Source organism: Abramis brama (assembly GCF_963993115.1).
Source record: "Abramis brama genome assembly, chromosome: 16".
In the NCBI taxonomy this organism is placed as follows: Eukaryota; Metazoa; Chordata; class Actinopteri; order Cypriniformes; family Leuciscidae; genus Abramis; species Abramis brama.
In genome coordinates, this window is record NC_139978.1 from 32,234,478 (window position 1) to 32,253,507 (window position 19,030).

The 19,030-nt window shown below is 38.2% G+C and overlaps 1 protein-coding gene across 2 annotated transcripts in view; it reads right to left on the minus strand.

Moving 5' to 3' along the window:
• The window catches only part of plxnb3 (plexin B3), a 76,439-nt gene that overhangs the window by 43,203 nt on the left and 14,206 nt on the right, over positions 1–19,030 (minus strand). The window lies entirely within an intron of this gene.

The window sequence follows — 19,030 nt, forward strand, 5'->3', positions numbered from 1 at the left end:
TTATGATAATGAGTGATATTTAGCCAATTAGAAATGCAATCAATCACAGTGCTCTCTTGTGCCTGTCAATCGATCTGATTTGCTGACACAGGGTTGGCTGACCGTGACATGTCATTTGAAGGAAGTTAGCAAAAGGGCTAAAATGAAATCTTTAACAGCACCATTAATGAAAATGAAACTTAGCCAGGATATATTTACTTTGTATTGTGAGATTTTGTTGCATTTAAACTTGAGAACGACTTATGAGAGAACGTCTAAACCTTTTTGTTTATTTAACAACATATTTAGTTAAACACTTAATATATATAAATTAAAAATATTATTTAGGAAGCAATATGTAAAATTAGGGGTCTGTACATATGTGAAAACATATTGGTATATTTCATAATAACATTTCTACTAGTGTTTTAAGATAAGCTGCAAACAACGCTAATGTAATTAAAGTTTATTTTAATTTATAAATAAATAGTTTATTATTATTATTTTTTTTACTTTACCTTAAGTTAAGCAACATGTAATAGAGGGTCAAAATGAACAATTTTAATCCACCCAAAATTATCACTTAAACCTGCAGTCCCTCTCCTCAATATTTAATGCTCACATTGGGGCATGAAGTGAAGCGTGCTGCATTTGGGGTGTTGGGGGGGGGGGGGTGATGGGGGGGGAGCGGCACGCCTCTCCTCGCCGCAGCTGGAGAGAGCAGATGGGGTTTGACACCCGTGTGTTTCTGTTGCACCGGGTTTTGACACGGATACTGTCGGGTTCACACAATACCAATTGAAAACGAATGCAGATCTCTCAAACGCACCGCCTTTAATAGATTCTTCGCCATCCGCTGGGCTTCATTTGTCAAATGTCACCCAGCTGTGACATTTCCCACGGTGTCAACCTACAAGCGCATTTAAAAAGAGATGCATTTTAAATACACCAGTGGGAAAATCATCAGTGCCAACATACACACTTGCACCTTTCTGCAAATCGCTTCAGTGTCTTTTTTCGTCGAGGAGAAATCAGCTAAAATCAGCAGCCAGCTGCTGTCTTAAGAGTTTGATCAACTAGCAGTTTGCCAAGGGGCAATCAGTCTTACTTTTCAGATTCAAATGTTCAAAAATGTTATGAGGGCCAGATGCATAAACATAGCTGCTAAGTTAAGACTACTGTATGTCTTAAGAACTAATCTGACCAACTAGCAATTATAGTAGTTACAGCTAATCAGTCTTACTTTTGGTAATCAAATTAGAACAATTCATCTTTTTATGTAATTGACTTGCATTTAAGATCAGTCTTGAACACAATGTGATTTTTAGCAAGTTTATGTAACCGGATCCAGATGTGAATCCAAACCATGTTAAGGCCCGTTCACACCCAGGATGATAATTATAAAGATAACGATAAAGGTATAGTTCTAAAAATTGTTCTAAGTATAAAAGAATAGCAGAGATCACACCACAACTATAACGGTAATGGCACAGAGTAACAATATTGTTGGAATCACTTTCAGAACGATTTAATTTTTCTAGCTGATGAATTACAGCCAATGCAAATCAATCCTGCTTTAACGAGCTTAAGCATTTAAAGCAGCAGAAGACGAAACTGCAACGTGCACTTACAATAAACAGAACGATATTGTGCATTGGTGTGAACGCTAATATAGTTATCGTTATAGTAATCTTTATAGTAATCGTTCTTGGCGTGAACGTGCCTTTATTTTAGTATCATTAAGATTATTATACTATTATACGATACTATTTACTATTATATTAATATTTTTAATTAGTTTTTATTTTTATGTTTTCTGTTTTCAATTTAATTTTAGTTAAAGATGGAGTCATTTTGTTGTTTTTGTCATTTTTATTAGTTTTTGCTTTTTTTAAAGTCTATATCATTTTATTTGTCAGTTTTAGTTATGTTAGTGCATCAAGTTAAACAAAATGTAAAAATGCTGTAAATGTTTATATATTTTATTTTATTTCAGTTAAAGTTCATTTCAAGTAACAGAAATGTTTTTTATGGTTTTAGTTAACTATAATAACCCTGCCTCACACAAAAGCACAAAATCTCCTTGACGCAGCAAAGAAATGATGACGGCTCATTGTATTTAGTTGGAGCCGGAGAAGAAAGCGATACAACGAGAGAGGGAGTCAGTGAAGGGGAGAGAGTTGAGAGAGAAGGGCTCCCCTGAGGGTTTACTGATGAGCAGGCATGCGGGGAGACTGGGGGGGCTCAGCTGGGGCTGTTTGCCCAGCAGTGAACACCCGTCATCAAGGAGCTCATAAAATATTAATCCAGCACACAAAGACGGGAAGAAGACGGACAGAGTGACCAGAGAAAGAGGGAGAGAGACTGATGCAGACTGAGCGACAGCGAGCGTAATGAATGGACCGGGAGGGAGGGGGCTGCGGGGTGAAAGGGTGACATGCAGTAATTGGGGGGAAATCTGCGCGCCGGTGGGTGGAAACCATTATTGGCAGGTGGAACAAAAATGGACGCATCCCTGAAATAATGAAGTGAGGGGGAGGAGAGGATGGAGAAGATGCAAAGAAACACGGGAGCAATGCGATGTGAGAATTGGCTCTCATTTAATTACTATTGCTTTCATATAAAACGTTTCTCTTGACAATAGTACGGAATTAGAAATAGCCGCGCGTTCCGACTGCGGAGGGCCGTGTTTGGAGGAATGGGCTCGGAGCGTATGTTCACATAAGAAGTTTTGGCAGGAAGCGCAGCGCCCAACAGTTGTCTGTTTACACTCCTGGAGCCAAGGACTGGGCTCACAACAGAACAATGCTGATTTGTTAGGAGGACTCTAAACGGCTCCTCATGTCCAAATACGCACTGGCACACAAGGACAGGCGGTGAATAGAGAGCACACACACTCAACCAGACACACACACACATCCATACCGGATCAGACATCAATACATATCCAGAGTGTTAATATTCCACAAGAGAGGGCAAAGCTCTTAGGGATGCCTGAAAGCAATAATCCATTTTTTTCAGATAGCCGTCACACTGTGGACGGTGTTTAAAAATAAAAGAGAGGCCGATGGCTAGAGCAAACAAACAACATGAATGCAGAGCGTTAAGGGTTCATCCTGAAACAAGTGATCTAATGAGTTGGTAATGCTCTGATTAAAGGGTTAGGTTACCTAAAATAAAAATTCCGTCATCATTTACTCACCCTCATGTTGGTCAGTATGCTGATATGCACTCACATGCTGATATTTTTAACACGCGTTTTTTTTTGTTTTTTTATATATATATATATATATATATGAGAGTGAGCAAATCCTCCAAAGAAAACAGTGTAAAGTTCATGTGACTTCTAAAGTCATGCAATAGATTTGTGTGAGGCCGAAATTTCAGAAATGCTCGGAAATATCTAGCACAGAAATCTTCGGAAAATATACATTCCAAATATTCTGAATGAGCGATGATATTTGACAGCAGAAGTGAAGGGAAAGTTAATTTGCATTTACATTTATGCATTTGGCAGACACTTTTATACACAGAACACATTTTATAAGTTCATGCATTTTTGAGGAATTGAACCATGATATTGGCATTGCTGGTTTGTTGAATAATTGAATAAATAAATAAAAATGGGTTTTCTTGTCACACAAAGCTATTTAAAGGCTTAGTTAGGAAGACTTGAAAAAAATAGTGCACAAGTCATATGGACAATATTTATGCCACTTTTTCGTCCATTTTGGAGATTTAAAGACATGGAACTGTTGTAGTGAGGGAAGAATCTTCCAAATTTCCCGTCCACAGAACAATATCAGCAAAAACATCAGGTCTGGAATGACACGAGGGTAAATAAATAAAAATATTAAACATGTTTTTATTTGGTTTTTAATTTGCCAAAGCCAAAACCACCATCAAATTCAAAAGACAAAATAAAATAAAAAATAAATAAAAAGACAGATGGCTGACATGCCATGGAAATTATTGGCCAGCAAATGAAAAAACAAAAGAGAGAGAAAAACAAACAAGCACACAAACAAACACATATTTTCATTTTTGGGTGAACTATATATTTAAGAACACCAATTTTATAAAAATAAAAATAAAATAAAAACAGCGGAAATTCATAACAGATAAAGAGAACAGGATGAGAACCCAGACTTGGCCAGACACATCTTCCTTGTATAGATTAAAATAAAGACATCGTCAGCAAGTTGTGAACCTCGTGGTTTGCCTGGCAATGCTATATGACTCATAAAAGTAGCTAGCATTCACACCTCGTGCATTCTGCAGAACCTGAGGTTGAATTCAAAACAAAATAACACCTACTCGCACAGAAAAACCCACACAGGACCGGCACCAGATACAATCACAGAGCAAAGGTGTAATTAAAGTGATAGAACTGTTATAAACAGTTAGTAGTTAGTAGACATGTATGTGCAACATTACTTATAGACAACAGAATGTGTTAAAAGGACCGTCAAAATAATTTAATTAATTTTTATTTTATTTGTTTTAGTTTTCATATTAGTTATTTTAGTACTTCAACTTAAACTAAATGAAAATGAGAAATGTTGCCATGGCAACTATAGCTGAAATAGTTTTTTAATTTTTTATTTATTGTTTACATTTTATTTCATTTAGAGGTACACCATGTAACTTTTTATTATTCAAAATTAACTAAATTTAAATAATGTCAATACATCATTAATCATTCTTCTGCATTCACTATGGTAAGCCAATTTATAAGCGTTTATATTTTAGACCTGGCGGGATTTTTTTGCGGGAAGTTGTGTACACGCATCACTCGCCCGTGTGTGTCTCTTCATATCCGTAAATAGAGAAAAGTTCCGGCTCCAGCCTCCGGGGAATCACCAGTTTAAACAAACGTCGAACAGAGGAGAGTCTGCTGGAAAAAGAGAATGCGACAAAGCTCGTAATAAAACAAGAATCAACATTGGCTTGGCTTTTCGGGCAAGAACTGAGGGATTTGAAATGCTGTAAACGCAACATGGAGATGATAGTGTTTTTATTACTCAACAGGTGAGTAAGGCATTTTATTGAACAGATAAATTGTCATATGTAGCTCTCTAACACAGTTCATTGTAAAGCATTATCTAACCATAATTTCATTATGCTTTGTTGTAGCGCTGTGCGGGAACTTATTTTCAAGGAAGTACCGTGTCTATTATTGGGCTTAGCTACTGTAACGTCTAGTCATCTTTAGATCCTTTCCTTCTAAACTGGTTATATCTCTTAAGCCTAGAAGTGAATGTTTTATGAGCAGTAGCATAATCATATTCATCCGCACAGTCGCGCAGAGCCGAAGCACAACCAAAACAACGTTCTTCCGCAAAATGCATAACCACTAGTGGGCCAAAAGTTACATAGTGTACCTTTAACATTTGCTTCAAGTGACGAAAATGTTTAGTTTTAGTCAACGATAATAGCCCTGTTGAACAAGTGAATAAATGAGTGAGAGCAAGAATGCAAAAAAAAGCATGTATGCATATGTCCATCTCTTCTGCTGCATGCCTGGCATTGCCCAAAAAGAGTCCCTCTCACAATCAAGGGCACCCAAACTCCTCTCCACATTCCTCCCTCTCCCTCACTCACTTTACTTTTTCCATCATTCCCGACAGAACATTCCAGTCACAGAAAGCTGCTTAAATGCGCAAATCGCATGCCTATTACAATATCAAAGCAAGACTTGATAAAGATGACAGTGTGTGTGTTAACGGAAGCGCCGTGACCTCCCCGCGTGTTGGACGGCTCTCGTCATGGCCTGAATGGCTCTACTGTGGCTGAACATGACCGATGACCTCTTTCTGCTGCAGAGTTTCCTTTTTACATGACGAGCCAAATCTCCAGCTCTTTTATGGCACTCTGAGTGGAATAATAAGTCTTTGCCGCATTCCCGAGGACGCTTCGTTTGCGTTTCATACCCAGAAGCCCCTGAGGCTATGTATGCAGACGAGAAATAAGTTTCCCTGCACCTCACATGCGATATTAAAGTGTCCTCTTCGGAACGCTTCGTCACAGCAGTTGGGATACGTTAATTGACTATGAATTGAATATATGAATAATTGATGTGTTGTAGCAAATTTGAGCAGTAGGAGAAAAACAGCAGAAAATGGAGCTAAAAAAAAAAGAATAAATTAGGCAACTGTGTGAAGTATGAAACACAATAGCAAGATTAATCCAGGAGAACGTGTGGCAACTAGGATCAAAATGTGTGCTTTGCATGTTCAAAAGGAGTTCTGGGTGGTTGCTAGGGTGGTTACTAGGCAAGTCCACCCTCAGGTCTCTATGATATTCTGGTCTCTAAATATGATTCGGGTGAACTTATGGGATTTTTTTTTCTTTTTTTTCTCACTTTTATTGTTCGCCAGGCAAAAATCATCCGTTTTATTGCTTAGAAAAGTGCCAACACACTTCTCCTCAATAAAATGCATGATTTAAGATATCAATCATGTCTGTAGCAAAAACTGTGTGGGACAAACGGCACCAAAGTTTAGAGATTTAGCAAGCACACGCTATATCATATAATTTGGTTTAACTTGACCTAGATGTGGATAGTAGTTTCACATGTTAGAAATGAGTTTGAAAAGTATCATATAGACCCAACTCTTATATAACATGTGAGGTCTAAACTGGTTGTGGTTACCATCTTGCTGAAAAGCAGAGCATGTGGTTAGGTCGTGATATGCTACATCTATGCTGTATTATGTTTAATTTGATCAACAATAGATGTGCATGTTCAATAAGAACAGCATGTTCATTGCATTTGCATGCGAACATGTCCTATTAGTTTTAACTATATAAGATTAATTAGTTCCCTATACTGTATATAGATCACCCAGTCAGCATACGGTCATTGGCTCCTCCTCCCTGTCAAACAATCATAGAACACTTGCATGCAACATCCACCCACATCCTAACACCACTCTTCTTCACCACAATAATTTGAACACGACCTCCAGAAACTGTTTCTACATGTACTGTAGTTTAACATTGAACACTTATGGGTCGTTAAGTTTCCTCATGAACACAGACTTGAACATACTGGAATCCACTTAATATTATTGAGCTAATACAACTCAAAATTATTGACTATGTTAAATTAGGTTCAAATACACAATACTGTTCAAAAGTTTGGGGTCTGTAATGTTTTTGAAGGAAGTTTCTTATGCTCACCAACAATACAGTGATACATCTGGTGCTCCAGGAACATTTATTATTATTATTATTATTATTATTATTATTATTATTATTATTAATGTTGATAGTTAAAAAAAAATTTCAGGATTTCTTGATGAATAGAAACTTCAGAGGGAAACACTTTATTTCAATAGTCCACTTTGGACATGCTAAATAACTTCTACTAAGCAACTACGTCAACAACCAGTAATTATTGGGCGTTTTCACACCTGAAAGTCCGCACCAAGGTCCGAACCAAAGTTCATGTTTTAACACTTTGTATACATTTGGTTAGTTTTTGTTTGGTTTCACATTGCAGTTATGCGAGCGCACTAAAGAACTTTCCATGGCGTCCTGTCGTCATCATCTATCTATATGGGCTTCATCTTGACATTGATTGATTTGTAAACGGACGTGCGTCTGACGGCGGGTATCTTTGACAAGAATGAATGAACAGACGCATATCGTTGCCACTATACTTTTATTATTATGGCATTACACATAAATATTCTTCTTCAGTTGTTTAGGCTACGCGGGAACCACCGGAACTTCCTGTAAATGGTCTGAAAGTCCAAACCATACAGAAAATGGTTTCACACTAAACGAACCAAACCTTTGTTCAGTTTGATCCGGACCGAGACTACCTCTTTTCGTCGGACCAAATTTCGTCTGTTTGGTCCGGACCGTGGTCCGGGGGAGGTTTCACACCTGTAATTTTGATTCGGACCAAACTGAAAAGTCCGAAAATCCGGACCAAACAAGGTAGGTGTGAAAGGGCCCTAGACTATCTGCTTAATATCTGCTAACACTATTTTGACTCCCAACAGACATTCTACTGACTCCAAGTAACTTTGCAAGTATGTCAACTTATTTTACTAACCTGAACCCTAACCTAACAGTCTAGTACAGTATATTAATACTCTAATGAAAGTAAGTTTACATGTAGTTGCATAGTTAGCAGAATGTATAAAGTGGACAATCAAACGTGTAACCATTCAAAAGAACTGCATTTATTTGAAATAGAAATCTTTACTACTACTGTATGTCTTTACAGTGACTTTTGATTAAAATATTGCATCCATGCTGAATAAAAGTATTCATTCCTTTAAGAAAATCTTACTGCTCCCAAACTTTTGAATGGTAGTGTACTGTACGTCTAAAATTAAGAACATTTTGCACAACCACTTAGCTTTAAAAAAAATAGTGGAATCAAAAAGCCATTTTTCCAATGTACCGTCCTCAAGAAAGTCTTCTAAAGTCTCCCAGTTTCAGTTAATGCAACAAACATTTGCATATTATGTACTCCTAATACAAACAGATTAAGAAAACTTCCATTTCATATTTCAATTGTGTTGCATTAGCCCATTTGTTTGAGTAAACTAAACAAGCAGCAAAAAACAAAACAAAAAAAACAAATCGAGTGCACAACTAATGAGTTCGGTTGCATCTTTTTCAATGCAGGTTTCTCTTTACCCAAAACATGCAATGCTAGTCCTCACCTGAGCTCAACTCTTTACAGATCTAGCCCTGAAGGAAAGACCCACACACACACACACACACACACACACACACCCACACACACACACTAATGCTGTTATCTTGCTGTAGTTGTGGCCCATCCACAGTCCTCTCTCCGACTCATTCAAAAAAAGGAATCCGAAACCCTGAACTGTTTACCTCGACCCTCAGTACAGTATCTAAATGCCCGAGGCAACATACGCCGTGACGGGGGGCGGGTGAGTTCCCGTACCATGGCTGACAGCTCACCTCAACCCCATCAATGTGGCAAAACAGGTTTGACAACGGAGGCAAACAACATGGCAGAGAAACAAGAGAACATATTTGATCCGCGAAAACTCTCAATTACTGGGAAACGGCTGTTATTGCACCACAAACACCCTCCATTAAAAAAAAAAAAGATCTTCTTTTATTACCACAACCTACAGTGCGCCACGAGACCCAGGCAGCATCATCATAAATCAAAAGAGATTCAATTATAGAGAAACACATTGCAACGCAATCGTATCAGAACTGCAAAATGGGAGCAGAAGACAATTTTGGGGCTTTACTGGGGAAGAATAAGCAATCGCTCATCTCAACGTGAGGTGATCAAGACATGAGGAAAAGAGACATTCATTTATGCACAAATACTTCCAGCAGATGTCTGGTCACATTTGCATTCAGCAGCTAAACGTTTTGATTTCAAAGGATGTGTGTGCACACAAGATAATGTTTTTTGTAGAATATCCAAATAACCAATTTATCTATAGTCTACGGTTTTTATCAATATTTGAAAGGATAAATACGATTTAAGCTTTATCAGCAGCATATCTGTCAGACACTGGAAATATTTCCTCAATTTGTAAAAGCAGTAATGTGACGCTCAAGTATTATGAACATATGAATCCTTTGGTTCACAAAACAGATGGATGAATTTCAAATGTTCAAACCTGTATGACTGACTTTCTTCATTAATGCTGCTCTTTTACATACAATGTCAACATGCAGTGAAGGCAGGGGCTGTCAGTCTCCAAAAAGGGGCAAAAAGCACCATAAAGTAGTCCAAACAACTTATTCCAAGACCTCTGAAGTCAAGAGATTTTTTGTGTGTTTTATGTGTGGAACTGACCAAAATATAAGTCATTAATTGCTGAAAATTCTCCATGTAGCTCACAAATATCATTCATTGTGTCAAAACGTGACAAAAATGATACATGCAGAAATGTGTGAATGAGATTTGAGAGTCATTATTTGGCTATTATCTGACTTTTCTTTTGCATATCAATTTCTGCAAGAAAGCGTCTCTGCCATCTTGATCTTCTTGAATAACCTACTTTTTGAACTTGTCTGATTCGCATTAAATTTGTGAAGCACCATCTCAAGATGCTCCTGATAAAAAGTTATCAAAGGAATTTTGATTTAAGCGTTTAGCAGATATGGGTCAATATATTTTTGGGTTCAGGCCCAAATTTATGAATTGGCCTATGTCTTGTGAGCACAAAGTCCAAACTTCACAAAACATATTTTGTGGATATTCTGAAGAAACGTGCCAAATTTCACGGATTTCTCATGCTCAATGGGCTAACAGCAATTTCAAATGATCAGTCATTGAATGACAGATGGGGGCTGGAATACTAATGTTGTCCATGTAAGAAATCCTTTTTGGTCTAATCTTTTTAATCAGTTTGAATGGCTGATTTCCTTTTTGAAATCAGTTGTCTCTTTTGGGACTATCATGTATTTTTCTAAGCGGTTTCATCAAATCCCAACTTACAATATCAAAATTAAGACTGATGACTTTGCAGGAAAATCACAATCGATTGTTTTTAATGATGAACCGCTCAATTCATATGGATTAGTTTTACGATCTCTTTATGAACTTTTTGAAGCGTCAAAGTAGTAATTGCGTATCTCTCAATGGAGAGACAGAAAGCTCTCAGATTTCATCAAAAAGATCTTCATTTGTGTTCCGAAGATGAATGAAAGTCTTACGGGTTTGGGACGACATGAGGGTGAGTAAATAATGACAGAATTTTCATTCTTGGGTGAACTATCCCTTTAAGGGCTATAAATGGTGACAGTTACATATTTTAAATGATGTTTTATTAACAAGGTTCGGGAGGAACACGTTCTAATGACCAAACAATCAAGTCATTCCAACCAGCTGTCAGCAATCAGTAATCAACAGGTCCAATCAGCACGATTAAAGGCCTATAAATACACACAGTCAACTCACCCATATTCCTCGACAGTTTTCAGCATCCCTCCACCACCCCATCTCCTCACACTTGCCTGGTTATCTTCCTAACCAAGAGATACGGGGGGAGTACTCTGGGTTCGGGCCCAATTTCCGAGCTCGGAGCCCTCCCCCCGGACAGCACGCCAAATACGCATAACTATTTATTCTCTGATCATTTGTAAGTGTGAACTCGTGAACTACTATCTGCGCTGCTCCATGCTTGCCTGCTAGGCACTGGAAGTGCATTACTGTAAATACTTTTCCGGGTGAACATTATTTACTAGTCGATGGCGTGCCACAGATGCTGTCCATCCTTAAGACTTCAGTGACACACATAGCTGAGATTCTTCCACTTACGGAAAATCAATAACACGAAGCACGCAATAGATGCTCAGTTGGGCATCATGTATGTGCGTGATCAGTGAAACAGATGCTGCTGGGCTCAGACAGCTGTGGAGTAAAGGCACCAATTACAGTGGCAGCCCTGCCTCTGACACACACTATTACACACTCTATAATCTACCCTGCAAATCTCACTCCCACACAGTGTCAAAGGGGAGCGAGAGAGAGCGCGAAGCGGAGAAGAAAAACAGGCATCGAGAGAAAGAGGAAGCTTAGAGACATGCAGAAAGTAAATGAGAGAAACGATGGACAGAAGAGAGCTGAAGTTCAGGAGACTGAGGCTCAAAGACTGAAAGCACACAGGCAGTGTGTTCTGCCCCAGTTACACTTAATGTTGCCACATTTTCCTGGTTAAATAAACATTATATCAAAAAATATACCAAACTGTGTTCTCACATTTCTTAAAACCTGTGTTATTATATAATATTTATATATTATAATATCTATAATATGTATTATTATAAATCTGATTAATTTAGTTTAAAGGGGACATATCATGCCAAATGCACTTTTTTAGCCCTTAAATGCATTTTGTTGTATATTTGGAGTGTTTAGAAGTACAGAAGATATGAAATTATTCTCTTCAGGTGCTTCGTTGATATCTTTATATTCTGTTTTGGTCATATTTTTCAACCTGTTCCGATTTTTCTGTTATCTATGACGTTTTTTGAACTATTACGTCACAGTATTTGCAGCGGAACTGCCAAATAAGGACATTGACTTCCGCCCCAACACTTCAAGCAATCCGCCATTTTTATTTCTCGCTGCAATTTTGTAGTCCAAGCTAAAGGATGCAGAAGTTACGAGAGGGTAAGTTAAAATGTTCGGTTGTTGGATGTAGTAACCCACACACTTCATTACACCGTTTAAATGTAGATGAACTGCCGCGCTTGTTACAGGACGCATGTTTAACTGAAAGAACGAGCAGAGAGAGAGACCCGGTCGCGCGGGCGCTCACTCTCTCTCTTCAGAGCCAGGCGAAAGTGTAAACAAGACATCACCGTCTCCAAACTAGACGCTGTCTTGCTCTCTCTCCCTCGCACATATTAATCAAAATAAATCGACACGGTGGTAAAAGGTCGGAAGACCAAAATTTCATGTGTAAATACAGTACACACCATTGCGATACATCCATATGAAGACGTTGTTCTACAGGTTCGTCGTCTTCATTTTCATCTCGCTCCTGCTCCGACTCTGGCTCGAACATGTAAGGCTGGCTGGACAAGTCTTCCGTTGTTGACATTTTGTTATTAACGTGTGAATAAAAAGTTTCTGTGCCGCTAGATAATCGTATCTCTGCTATCAAACTACAAAAATGGCCGAACGGGGTGGAGTTGAACCGAGTGTGGGCGGGGTATGAAGTGTCTCAATTGTATTTAAAGAGACCGCACCAAAACGAGTTGCTCTCAGACGCACATCAGAAAAGGGGTAGAAAAGGGGCCTGTGGAGCTATAATAATGAGGAATTCAGACCCAAGCATTGCAGTTCTGCTTTATATAGACTACAAATGTATGATTTATATGTAAAAAGGAACAATTTAAAAGCATGATATGTCTCCTTTAAGTTTAAGCATTTTTACATCTTTTCCAAAGTAATAACTGAAGGCAGAAACAATTTAAACGAAATCCCCCGGTCTCACAGATAACGCTTAAGACTAATCCCAGACTAAAATGTGTGTTTGAGCTGTTTAAACTGAAAGCAACTTGCACTGATATATCTTAAAATATGTCAGTGCCATTGTTTTGTCTCAAGATGCACATCAGTAATGTTTTTTTTTTCTATGGCACAGTTATAAAAGATACTTAAATTTCCTAATTGAACTAAGGCCTAATCCTGGCTTAATCTGTGAAACCAGGCCTATATTTTATTTGTGAACTGATGTTCTTTTGAATAGTCAACTTATTTTCGGATCATCAGTCATCAAGCTTGGTAAACACTGTCACAGACACGAAGATGTATCTTTAATTTCACCAAATTGATCACTCACTAAAAGTCCCCACAGTCATCATGTTTTCAGGCCATTTCAAGTTTAATTTCGACTTGACAAAGCAGTGATATCTACTGTAAGTGGCTGAGTTATTTACTCTTTATTAGTTTTCCATTTAACAGCATAATGTTCATTCAGACTGTCATATCCAATCATAGCACGATGGAGGCTTTGCCTCCTCTAATGTGAAATTCCCCCATTCATTCTCAATTACCCCCCACCAAACCCACCGTTCTGTTAAAAGTCAATGGGCTCGGGGTCGAACTTTACTGGTGTCGCTGTTGGACAGTGTTACTTTAGAAAAACAAGTGATTTATATACTTTAATGTCACATTTTGTAATATTTGTATTGTTTTATTTTTGTAATAGGGATTATTTTAGGAGACACTGCCTGCCTTGTCTCCTCAGAGGAAACACCCCTGGTCAGCTTAGCATGATGTCTGTAATATTTTAACTCACTGCTAGGGAAGTCCGATTGCTGGACTGGAAAAATGCTGTCCAGTTTCTCTCCTCAAATCCAGCCCATACTTATTAGTGAGAAAGGAAAAGCTGCTTCTAGAACAGCAGGAGCAGAACAACTTAAGAGCAACTTGTTTTGTGCTAAGAGACAATGCTTATATTTCAGAAATGACCATTAAAACTAATATTAAGGAAACAAAAGTAGTGTGATTCTAGGATCGTTTTTTCCATTCACCCGCTCAGTCAGTCAGCCTGCACTGAGAATAACTTTGGTGAGAATAGATTGACCATGTAAAGAAAGATTTTGTTCATAGGTCCTAATACTTGTGTGTTAATTTGTATGTGGGGTACACATATATACAGTAAGTAAGTAAGTGTGTAAGTAAGTTTGAGTTAACCTCACCACCACACATCTCTTAAAAGACAGAAGATGCACCTTTATGTCAGAGACTACAGCTTTATCCTGCAGATTTCTGAAATAAATATATAAAACAAGACAAACAGGAAGTGGAGAACAGAGCAGAATTACAGGAAGTAGAGGGGAAAGTAGAAAGTAAAGGACAACTGTGGAAAGAGAGAAAGGAAGAGGGTGTTCACAGAGATAGCAGCCTGTGGAGAAGCAGATTTTGGCTTGAATAACCGAGCCTGTCTGGGCGTCCCTTTCGGCAGAGATCACTGTCATTAAACTGCTACATGAGAAGACGCTCAGGATGTGTGCGCAGAGAAGAGTGGGCTACACATCCTCCCAAAAACTGGCCTGGGAAGATCCTCTGCTGTAAGCTGAACCCAACATGGATCCACACAAACAGTTCCAGTGGAGACTCGTGCGCCAATGAGCCGCAGGCACGCCTCCTCATTAGCTAGAAGAGTAAACCAACAGAGAGAGACTGAGGATCTCCAGGGACAGCAAGCTAGCTCTGTCACGGGTGCTAATTTTACAATATAAATGACTCTGTCTGCACACTATGTTAGTTCTGTTTCAAAACCTACTGGCCCAGCAAGTACAGAATGCTTTTACAACACATTCACATTGCATTTTGGTTGCAGTTACAGTAGGATCCGTTGCATTAAAACATTTTAATAAATGTTCCAAAAAACACACTTATAATTCCAAAAATTAACTAAAATATGATGTGCAGTTTATGGATTTTTGAAGTACTATAAATTATCAGTAGCATACTGCAACTTTGAGAAAAGTTACATTGTATTTGCAAATATGTTTTCATTTTATATAACAAAAATGCTTTTGTTTTTTTTATCAGCTAGGTTTTCTTTGTGCACACTAAAAATGTCAGGATAGCTTTTTTTTACTGCAAAGGCAAAACCAAACTAAACTGCAACATTTGTGGAATGTTTTATTTAAATTTTAAAATAATGTAATCAGAATCAGATTCGAATGAGACATACACTATTCAAAAGTTTTGAGTCTTTAATTTAAAAAAAAAGGAAAAAAAAGTAATCTCTAATTCCCACCAAAGCTGCCTTTATTTGATTAAAAAATACAGTAAAAATTGTAATATTGTGAAATATTACTACAATTTAAAATAACTGTTTTCTATTTGAATATATTTTAAAATGCAATTTATTCCTGTGATGCGAAGCGGAATTTTCAGCATCATTACTCCAGTCTTCAGTGTCACATAATCATTCAGAAATCATTAAAATATGCTGATTTGCTGCTCAAGAAACATTTTCAGGATTTGGTGACTGGTTGATGGATTTGGTTGATGAAAAGAACAGCATTTACTTAAAATATAACATTATAAATGTCTTTACGGACACATTTGATCAATTTAATGTATACTTGCAGGGGAAAAAAGAATTAAAAAGATTAATTTCCTTCAAAAAATATCTTACTGGCCTCAAACTGGAATGGTATGCATAAAAATACATTACAACGTTTTGGAGTGTATATGTATTTTTTTTAATGTACAAACAAACAGAGCTTACCAACAGTAGTTTAGTGCAACGTACCACAAATTTCACTGAAGTAAATACTTAAATATAAGACAACACTCGGGTTTCATATTTGATTTTTTTTTTTTTATCCCTCTCAATATTAAAATGTAACTGGTAAATGCTACTTTTAAATACCCACATCTAAATGAAATCAGTTGTGAATTTCTACACAAATCTGACTTAAAGTGCCATTCTATGCCACTTCCTCAAGAAGGAAGTTGGAAATTCTGACATTCCGAGCTGAATCAGTCACTCCGTTTGAGTTGACATGCTCCCTACGTGGGCAGCAGACAGCAGGGCTTTGCAGTAGTGCTGTTGAGTTGTTAAAGGGGTTCACTTGAACTATGGTCATAAACACAAAAGGCAAATTGGTTTTGCAACTATGTGCCCTCTCGACCCACGTTTTGTAGCTAACAAGCCAAATTGCATTTCACACCTCATAGACAAACAGACCGAACCCCACGCTTAAAAGCAGGATAGAGAGAGAGAATGAGCGAGTGAGAGACAGACAGAACGGAGGGAAAGCATGAGGGTAGACAATTGCAGGAAAACAACTTCGAGGCCTGGAGAGGAAGAGACCGGGAGAGAAACAAAAGACAGACCGAGAGAGACAGCATGACGAAGGACAGAGTTGTGCGTGGCACACACACACACACACACACACCCAGCCGCCGACCTTTCCCGTTTTACACAGCGGTTTCATTGTAAGAGTTCATGTGGCCACTGTAACCCAAACAAATAAAAACACTTCAAAACATCTGCCAAATGTATTTGCCAGAGCCCGTGCCCATAAACGCTGGCTAAAAGACTGTGGGAGAGATGGAGATTATGGGCGTGTGGAACAGAATGCATTTGTGTGTGTGATAAAAACAGCTCTGGGATTAGACTGTCGAGCCGTTATGGGAGACGGAGCTTTGTTAAACATTCAGAGTGGAAAAGCCCTGCCTTACCATCAGATAAGAATGTGGGGTGGTATGAAAGAGTATACGGTCCAGTCTACAGTATGCTGTGCATTATTATAAGTATGAAACCTCAAGTGACTCGATCAGATCAAACCAAACCATCGAACCATCGTCGAACCATCAACCAAAAGGCTTGTTATAGTTCAGACATGTCGTTTTAAATCTCAGGAGACTTAAATGAGTTCTCAGCTACAGTAAGGTTGATTTAAAGTCAACATGAAACAGCATTTTCAACACATTTGTCTTCCATAATGTGACATATTTCTAGGTAGAACAAGACATTTATCAAGAAAAAAAAAGTAGGACATGACTTTATCCATCAGGAATTGATTGGATAGTGAAAAGTGGGAGTTAGATAGTAGAATGGACGCAGACGTGCAACTCATCTTGAAATATGTCCTCCACCCACTTTTGAGGAGGCTTTTTAACACCACAACATTTCCCGTATGTATTCATCTATATGGCTATTGATGAACATTATCAAAAACCCCACAAGGCCGAGGTAATGTCACTGGAACATAGGCTCTTTTTAACTAAATATTATTTTTTGTCTCAGATGTTGCTCATTAAATCCGTTTGGAGAATTGAAATTAGACGATAGAAATAGAATGAGACAATTGTTGACGTATAAGAGTATAGAGCTAGAAAATGAATGTGGATAGCAGTTCAGATCAATTTGATGAGAAATGTTCAAGTTTTATATTAAGATCTAGACTTTACTATCTTGGCAAATAAAAAAATCATGGTTGAAACAAACTGGTTCAATTTCTATTGTAAATGCTGACTGTAAAAAATAGTTTGTTGAGCATATTTTGTGTACGGCTATTGAAGAAAAGAGAGTTATTTTCAGTGCAACTAGCCTACAACTTTGTTTATCAGTGTTTGTACATTTTAGTGCTTTACTTTCATGTATTAACTGAGTATTTAATTTTTTTATTTATACTTTATTATTATATCCCTTACATACAAAATGTGTAAATAAATGTAAAATGTATTTATTTATCCTTTTCCCCCTCCCTGTGAATCTCATAAATAATATATATATATATAAAAAAAAGATACATACCACCCATTTAGCTACTTTATAGCATGTGTCACAAACTATATTTCCCATTATTCAGTGGGGCATCACAAGAATGATAAAAGCATAATTTAAACACCTTAAACTTATCCTTTGCTCTTAATTTTGCCACAAAAAAAGCATCCTGCCTTTATCAGGAAGTGTAAAAAGAGCAAAAAAATATGAACGCATTCATTATGTTCCAACCAAAACCCACTTGAACCCCCATCACGTCATAATTACTCTAATGTAGAAACTCCCCAGGAGGACCTGAAGGGAGCAAAAGCCCCCCACCGCAAAACCAAGAAACTCAGTTAGTGCACTTCACAAATGGAGAAAAATGTGTCTGTGTGCTTTTGGTGAGTCAATGAGAGTAAATAAAGAGCCGCAGTCGATAATGTGCAGTTACAGCAGGACTGGAGAGCATTTAAAGCGGTTTAAGTTTGAAGAGCTCTTTTCATGTGAAGAGCGCTGCCATGTTTCAAAAGCACAGAGAGATGGAGAGAAAGAGAAGCAGCAGCCGAACGCCTCCGCCGTCTTCAACTGTAACCACAGCACGCTTTCAGTCGGGAAACAGGGACGGTGTGGAAGCCCATCGGGGGGGGATAAGTACCTCGTTTTCGCTTAAATGTGCTGTAGATTATTTCTGACTAAATCCTCAAACGGTGTGGTATCTCCTATTCTCAGATGGATGAGGGATTTGGGACAAAGCAGCCATGGGTCAATGCGACGGTTTCTTGCGTATTATGCATAAAAACAAAAACACAGAGCTATTTGTTCTGAATATAACCTGGTGGATTGAAATAAAAATAGTGCCCTGCTCAAACACAGACAAACAAATAGCATAGCGGCTGGGCTTCAAAGAAATCGAGACGCTTGATTCTAGAACAAAACAATTAATTACCGCTTATATGGAGATTTTGCTATTGTTTGGAGAGGAAGAGGTGCCCTCCTGGAAACCCTGTTGGGAAAATGCACGGGATATCAAAAAAAGTCATGCATTTTTAATGGCACCTTCAGCACATCTTCGACAGAAGCTCTGCGATTGTGCTGGCTGCATGATGACAGGCAACTGGGGAAGTAACACAGCGGGTTGGCGTGATCAAGAGCCCTTCACGCAAACACACACACACACACACACACACACACACAGGTACACACTCTGTCACCACCACACTTGATGGGATCTGTGTCTGAGCCGTGCGCTTCCTAATCTGTCTGCACCCAGCAAGGAGGCCGGTCCTCTGCCTTAATCTCCCGGGGGGAATCCGGGTGTCCCTTCGCCTCTGTAAGAC